General features: G+C 43.6%; 1 protein-coding gene across 1 annotated transcript in view; it reads left to right on the top strand.

Moving 5' to 3' along the window:
* LOC122814457 overlaps positions 1–8,574 on the top strand; it is a 1,903,843-nt gene that overhangs the window by 762,923 nt on the left and 1,132,346 nt on the right.

Raw genomic sequence — 8,574 nt, 5'->3', positions numbered from 1 at the left:
TAGTTTTGTCCAGGGAAATGGTGTCGGAAGTTTCCAAAACACCGGTTTCTGAGGGAAATTCTATAACCGACTCCGAGGAGGCCTCCGGGGCCGAGGTTGTCGGTTGTGCGGTTTGGCCGGTCAGAAGAACCAAGGACTCGGTTTCAGCCGAGACCGAGACACTAGCGGTAGGCCTAGGGGTGGTTTCAGCCGAAACCACGGTCCACGTGTGTTGGTCCTTGTCCTTCCGTTTTTTGGTTAAATGTGAAGTCGGAGTCTCCGACGGCATATTATAACAGTAACTAGCCCCAAAAAATTCCTCTGCAAACTCCACCTGACGCCTGAGAGTGCGTCGATTGAAGGAGGCACAGGCAGTACAGGCCGAGACGTCGTGGTCTGGGCCTAGGCAGGGGAGGCAGTAGGAATGGAAATCCTTATGAGGTATTTGTTTCCCACAAGTTAAGCAATTATTAACTTTAAGCGTTTGATCTGACTTCAGCTGAGGCAAGAAAGAGTCCCCAACGGGGTACTTAGCTTTTGAAGTCTTCGGTAGCTGAAATTACAGGAGCTGGCCGACCGGCACTTGCGAACTGCTTCTGCTTCGGGCACCACGCGGCAAGAAAGACTGAGGAAGATGGCGTCGGCTGACACTTTTATACCCCAGGCGCTCTGACGTCGGGGAAAGGGCAACGTCAGCCGACGCCGGACCCAGATTTTGGAATCCGGCCGACCGAAGGGCTGCCTGAGGCAGGACAACCCATATGTAAGGACTGCAGATGCATCCTTGAAGGACATCATACTAGGTACAAAGACAGATACAATCGAGGGCCATTTACAAACATTTATGAGACAATAGAGTGTAACATTTTGAACATTTCTAAAACGGTTTTAACAGATGATCAAAAGAAACTTTGAATAAAGGTCTGAACTTTGTTCCTGTTTTTTTTGTGGATGAATCAGACATAGTGAATGATATTCGTGACTTTTGTCGTGGGATTAATCTTAAACTTTTCTTTCGGTCTAGATCAAACGCTCAAAGATCTAATGAGTTTAAATTTCACAAATCCAATTTTGTACCACCCATGAACTGTAATTTAGCTGTTTTCCAACAGGCAGTACTCAGGGACATACATTTCAAGTTAGATCAGTTTGTCCCCTTGAAACATAATCTATCTACCAATGAACAACAGGCATTGCAACAACTTAGAGATAATAAAATTGTCATAAATCCAGGCTGACAAGAGTGGGGCCATAGTTATCATGGACACAGATTATTATCTGGTGGAGGGAAATGGACAATTGTCCAACCCTTCCCATTACATGAAGATGCCTATTGACCCCACACCGAACTTCAAGCGGGAAATTGCTGATTTTTTGGATCTGACTGTCTCAGAGGGTATCATTTCTGATACGGTGAAGACACATCTTACGGTAAATAATCCCAATAAAAAAACATTATATCTTTTGCCCAAGATACACAAATGCCTTAGTAAACTCCCTGGAAGACCGATTGTTTCAGGTATGGGTTCTTCAACTGAACCACTTGAGTTCTTTACATTGTACCTTAAACCACTGCTTGGCTTGCCAGAATACAGGACACCACACAATTTTTTCAAATAATTTTTGACAGTCAACTGGAACCTGACTGGCTACTATGTACCCTGGATGTCAAAACTCTATACACCAATATACCACACTGGGCTGGATTAGAAGCCCTTAATTTTTAGCTGGAAAAAGCCCAACTATATCCAGTGGGCTTCAACACACTCTTGGTTTGTGTGGCAGAGCATGTCCTAAACAAAAATGTATTCCATTTTCAGGGAGAATGTTATTGGCAACTCAAAGGGACTGCTATGGTAGCGTCCTTTGCTCCCATATATGCAGACCTCTTCATGGGATACATTGGGAAACATCTTATTTATGATCCCACACACAACTTATATCTTGAGGAACTGGATATTTGGCGTAGGTATCTGGATGATTGTTGGTTGGTTTGGTGTTTGAATGAGGAATATCTGGCCGAATTTGTATTGTATCTCAATCAGAACAAATGGGGCAAAGAATTCACTTAAACTTGCAATCGGTCTGAGATCAACTTTTAGGATGTCACCATAACTCGGAATCCAGACGATACTTTACAAAGCAAAACATTTTGCAAATATCCCCAATATAACAACATACTACATGCAACCAGTATGCACCCCAACCATATCATTCGAAACATACCCAAATCTCAGTTCCTCAGGATTCATAGAATCTGTTCCTCAGAAAATGAATATGAAGAATCTCAACAGGATCTGGTTAATAGGTTCAGATCTAGGGGTTATAATGAGCCTGACATCCAGGGAGCTCGACAGGTTGCCTCCAACTCATCTAGAACCTCACTTCTCACATATCGTGATAAAACCCATACTGAACAGGATGATTCCATTCGGTTCATCACAACATTTGGACAAAACATTAATCTAATTAGAAATGTTTTGTCCAAGCACTGGAACATTCTTACTGCCATTGATGAACTTACACCTTTGATTGGTGATGCATGTAAGTATGGATATAGAAGAGGCAGGACACGTGGTTCCTTTTTTTCTCATTTTAAAAGGGTAAGCTCGGCTGGAGCTATACACCATCAACTAACTATGACAGGTGACAGATTATGGGGCACTTACAATTGTGGTCATTGTTCATCATGTTCATTTATTTTCACATCCAAACAGTTTACCAGAAAAAACACTGACAGGATATATGACATAACATTTTTTGGTAAATGTAACAGCAATTGGGTGGTGTATCTTGCAACATGCACATGTGGCTATTTTTATGTTGGACAAACATCACAACCACTTTGTCTGCGTATGTCTGAGCAATGTAGTGACATACGAACCAAGAGAGAGACCAATGCTCTATACAGACATGGCCTACACCACAACTCAGCCAGATTCCAGTTCACCATTATTGACAGGATTCTTGGTGACAGATCCAATAAACAAGGTTGGCACTCAATCCTTACTAAAAAAGAAAAGTATTGGATCATTAAACTGGGTGCTTTGTTTTCACCTGGTTTGAATGACCATTTGTAAAGTTATGTGTTTTATTTTCATTTTTATTTGTATTTGTTATCGGTAACTATGGTTACTATTTAAATTACATATATTATCACTAACAATGTTGTCTGACTGTATAACTTTTCATTCTCTTTTTATTTTCCATACAGGAAACAGTTTGAATTTTGGGAAGAATCCTTTGGGAAGAATCCTATTGGATGGTTCATGTTATATATGTATGTGTGTCACTTCACATCAGTAACTACTTTTATTCCCACTGAGGAAAGCCTGTTGGCTGAAACCAGTCTGGGATGTATATTATTTTGTGAATAAAATACTCATGTATTTACTTTACTAGTCTTGGTTGGTGCTTTTCACTGTATTTGGTGCCTCGTAAAATGTGGCAAAAAGTTCAGAGACCTGACAGCAAAGGTCACTGAAGCAAAAACTCATTTTCCTAACCTGTCCACCACTCGGGACTCTCTGTTGGGTGGGTGGGCAGCAGGACTTTCCTCTGCAAGGTCCTTTTCTGTGGCCGCTGCCACCACCATAGCGTCTACTAGCAAACCTCTAGACCAATGAGGTTGATCCTCTGGAGGGGAGAGTATCTTATCTGATCTCCTGGGAATGGTCTCAGTGGTGCCTGGACTCTTCTGTGCCCACTGCATGATGACCTGACTAACTCATCAGCGGGGGGGGGTCACCCAAGAAGTAGAAGGCCGAGAGCGGAAGGCCTGCAAGAATATGGATTCCTCTGAGGAAGGGTTGGCGGGCTTCCAGTCACTCCTCTGCTTCAAAATTTCCAGGGTGTCTCCAAATGGGACATCGGGGGTGACCGTGGGGACCCTTCCCCTTCATTGTAGTCCGTATCTTCCATAAGAGATTACCCTGGGGAGTCTGTGTTTCCTCTTACACTCCCATTTCTGAGGGGGATCTTCTGTGGGAGCATCTGAAGAATACTCGGAAAGGGAAATACCCTGAACAGGGGTTTCCTGGGTCTTGCGCTCTCCGGGTCCTGGGTGGGTGGCCTTTGGTAGCTGCAGCTCAGAGGAAAAGGGTGGTAGGTCCAACATAGGAGGATTGCTTGAAGCAAGCACCCTCTCCATCACCTGGAAAGCAGGTCTGCCTGAAAGAGGAATGGGAGCCCAGAACCGAAGAAGACAATTTCGGACTGGATTCACACCCCACTCCACACGGTCCACTCCTGAGGATGGAGCCTCAAGCAAAACTGGAGTGGAAGTCACCCTCGGACCCAAAGACTGAATCGGTGACATGACCGGAACCATGGCTGGAACCAAGGGCTCCACCCCCCAAGCATGAGATTGAGGAAGGATGGGTTCCAATGGAACCGACACCCAAAGGGGCCTCGTAGCCTCAGACATGGTCATTGTCAGCGCTGAGGCAAGGGGTCCTCTCATTGGTCGGAAACATGAGCGTCAGAACCGAGGGGTCCAAGGAAGGAGAATACGTGGGGATCGCTGGAGCAACAGAACCAAAACCCGGAGTGGGATGGGTTCTAGGAAAATTTGTAATTCCCCTGGCGGTCAGTAGCTCATTAAAAAGGTGCACCACATCTAATTCAGGTAGGCTCCTAGCGGACCTTACAAATGCCCAAGGGGGAATCAGACCAGTCCAAACATGGGCTGAAAACTTGTCCGGCAAAAGGATCCTTAGATGGGGAAGTACTGGGTCCGTGATGCACTGAAAAACGGCACTGAGAATTCCAGTTTGGAAACCGGCAGCAGGGGAATCATCAGAGCAGAGAACGGGCTCGGAGCCGAAGTCACAGCTGGAGTGGAGGTCAATAGCGGCTCGAAGATGTTTTCGGAACCAATGTCGGTGCAGAGGTAGAGACAGGCAAACTGGTCTGAACCGAAGTAGCAGCAGGAGCCGTAGTCATCAGTGCCAGGACCGGTGACAATGAGGCGATCATAGCAACTTCTGTTTGAACCACTGGAGCCAAACTCAGAGCCGAGGTGGTTGGAACCGAGGAGGTTATTCGATGCTCAGAAGAAGTCTTATGGGTCTTGTGCTTATGAGGCTTTCTGTCACCGGCCAGTGAAGAGGGGTCAGAAGGAGGAAGTGTTTTGTCCACAGAAAGAGGGGTTGAGACCTCCAATGCAGAAATAGCCTCAGAAAAAGAAGAAGGAAGCAGGCCCTTGAGGATTAACTTGTTTCGTCTTTCATTCAGCGTCCACTGACTGAAACTGGCACAAATGTCACAGAGAAGTTTGACCGATATGTGTGGAACCCCCAAACAATGCACACATTTCACATGCAGATCGCTATTAGGGAGTTTACCACTGCAAGAAGGGCAGTGTTTAAATCCCGTAGTCCCTTTTTTTTTCAGACATAACAAAAGACAACACACACAAAACTAAAAAAGGAAAGAGAGAGAAATACCAACAATGGTACTGGGAATACCATAAAGAGGGCAAATACCAACAATGGTACGAGAAAGAATACCTATGGGTAGAGCGGAGTGAGAAATTAGAGAAAAAATAACAATTTGACAGGAAAGAACTCACAAATACTTATAAAAATTTGAAAAATATGACACCTAGCTGGAGAGCTCGGTGAAATGCTGCTATATGGCTCTGCAGCAAATGAGTTCTGGGGTAACTGAGTGACGGGCATTGTGGTTAGCAGCTTAGTTCGAGATCTTTTGGTGCATGCAAGCTTGGTATAAGGCCGACTCGGTTCTGAGGGCTCAGAACAGAACCCATCAGTGATGAATAGGAAGAAGATTAACAACTTCAGATGGATTGTTTTATTGAAATACATAACAGCATCTTCTAGCAGTAAGTTTTTATGGTATTCCAATTGTGTTTGGGAATGGTAGTTTATAAAGGTGTTTTTGTTAAAACAGAAGAGAATACGTACTTGTTTAATACTGTACTTATGGGGAGATGGTCACTGATGTTCTCTGGGAGACAGCCAAAGGTGTTTATGTTTGAAGGTGAGGTGGTAAGAACACAGTCTGATACTAATATACAAGATCTGGTTGCTCTCTCTGATGTAGCTGTAACTGAATAGGGCAAAAATTCCTAACAGGTAAAGGCCGAGTGCAATTCTGTAGTTTATGTGTGGGTGTTTTTTGACCAGGAGTACAGAAATGGGGAAAATAGAGTGATGGGTGAATGGGAATGTGGTGGGGCAGTCCTGAGTATGCTTAGTATAACTGTGACAGTAACCTGGAGCTGCAGCATATTATCCTTAAATTAGGGGAAGACAAGAGTTACCTGGGTGGAAGTTATATGCTATTTTTGCCAAAGAAGATTTGGAGAAGTGAGTTAGGTGGGCATGCAATAGAAGCTTACAAGTTGAGGAGTTAGGCCATTTGGATGCCTCAGTGAATTTGGTTGGATGTTTTGTTGTAGGAGGTAGGGGACAGAACAGTACAAGCTTAGATGAAGTGGGGGGGTGTGGGAATAGGTGGTGGGGTGGCTTGGAGTGGAGCAAGCCTTCCCAAACATAGCGGGGGTGAACGGAGTAGGCTGAAAAGATGGTACTAGCTGTTGTGGGTGAAAAAAAAATATCTGTAAGCCAGAACGTTATATGGGAATGGGCAATAAAGTTATATTGAAGTGCTGATGTGAAAGAAGAGACTGAAGTGTATTATGAAGATGCAAACTACAAAGGTGTGTAGAGACAGGAAAAATAAAGTTTGGAAAAAGGAGAAAAGGACTTTTTCTTTACTTTAAAGCTAGCCCTGTTTAATGCTCAAAGTAGAAGTTGCTTGTTCATTAGTTAGTGAAAACTTTAGGGCATGGAAAAAGGAAAAAGCAAACAAAATATAACTGCCTATACCGGTAAACAGGGAGATGTGCTTTGTAGTTGTGTATCTGCCTTATTTTCTCCCACAGAGATCATTTCATGGCTAAAAAGGGTCAGTAGACCAGCCTTACTACACAGGTAACAAAAACAAAAAAACACAAAAAAGTTCACTTACTGTTAGAAAACCAGTAGTTTTCTGATTTATAAGTTCGGACATATCCTCGGACACCACTTCCAGAGTGGCCATAACAGAAGTTTTAAGACCTACAGTACCTTCTTCATTTTCTTCAAGAGTCTCTATGACTTTTTTCCTCAGCTCCAAGCTTGAATAAGACACTGCCACATGAGTGGCCACAACATCATTTCTTACGCTTTCAAGATTTTTTTCCATCTCTCTTAAAATCTCTGCTTCTTCATCCTTAAGCAGTTGGATTAGTTTTTGTTCCTTATCATGAAGAAATTGGTGCAGTTTTGCGAACTCTTGTGTAATGTACTGTTCCAAACTACACACATCTTCCTGAAAAACAAGAAATACAGAAGAATAAAAACTTGAATTGTATATTACAGTACCAAATGTACTCATGAATTTTTCTTGCAATGAAGAAGAATGACTAAAGATAAGTGCACCATCATAGAATCAGGGTACCTGAGAGCAGCACTGATGACCTGAACCGAGAAAGGGTCGGACCACCAGTACGGCTGATATAAAGAAAACCATCATGGATGATCTTTGTGTGGAAGTACTGAAACAGGATACCCAGAATAAAGATGACCCCTAATATACAGCAAGAGTCACTGCAATGTTCTGGCAGCACTGATGACCTGAGCTGAGAAAGGTCTAGCTCACCAGTACGGCTGCTAGAAAGGAAACCATCATGGATACTCCCTCTGTGGAAGTACTGAAACAGGATACCCAGAATAAAGACAATCCCTAATATACAGCAAGAGTCACTGTAATGTTCTGGCAGCACTAATAACCTGAGCTGTGAAAGGGTCGGCTCACCAGTATGGCTGATAGAAAGGAAACCATCATGGATACTCCCTCTGTGGAAGTACTGAAACAGGATACCCAGAATAAAGACAATCCCTAATATACAGCAAGAGTCACTGTAATGTTCTGGCAGCACTAATAACCTGAGCTGTGAAAGGGTCGGCTCACCAGTACGGCTGCTAGAAAGGAAACCATCATGGATACTCCCTCTGTGGAAGTACTGAAACAGGATACCCAGAATAAAGACAATCCCTAATATACAGCAAGAGTCACTGTAATGTTCTGGCAGCACTAATAACCTGAGCTGTGAAAGGGTCGGCTCACCAGTACGGCTGCTAGAAAGGAAACCATCATGGATACTCCCTCTGTGGAAGTACTGAAACCTATATACCCAGAATAAAGACAATCCCTAATATACAGCAAGAGTCACTGTAATGTTCTGGCAGCACTAATAACCTGAGCTGTGAAAGGGCCTGCTCACCAGTATGGCTGGTAGAAAGGAAACCATCATGGATACTCCCTCAGTGGAAGTACTGAAACCTATATACCCAGAATAAAGACAATCCCTAATATACAGCAAGAGTCACTGTAATGTTCTGGCTGCACACTTGGGTATCTGAAGCTGGGAAATAAGAAACAAAATGAGAAGGAAAGCAAGCGGCTCCTGGGGTTTGATGGGTTTGGTCAGATGCCAGTCTAATCTCTGCTATAACGTCTGGTTGGCTTCAGGTGTTCAAAATATCTCCCTGGACATATTTGACAGGTAAGACAGCACATACTTAG

This window comes from Protopterus annectens, chromosome 10.part0 (genome assembly GCF_019279795.1).
Source record: "Protopterus annectens isolate FY-2018-M chromosome 10.part0, PAN1.0, whole genome shotgun sequence".
Lineage (NCBI taxonomy): Eukaryota > Metazoa > Chordata > Ceratodontiformes > Protopteridae > Protopterus > Protopterus annectens.
The sequence above is the reverse complement of the archived record's forward strand: the minus strand, read 5'-3'. Positions and strand labels throughout refer to the sequence as shown.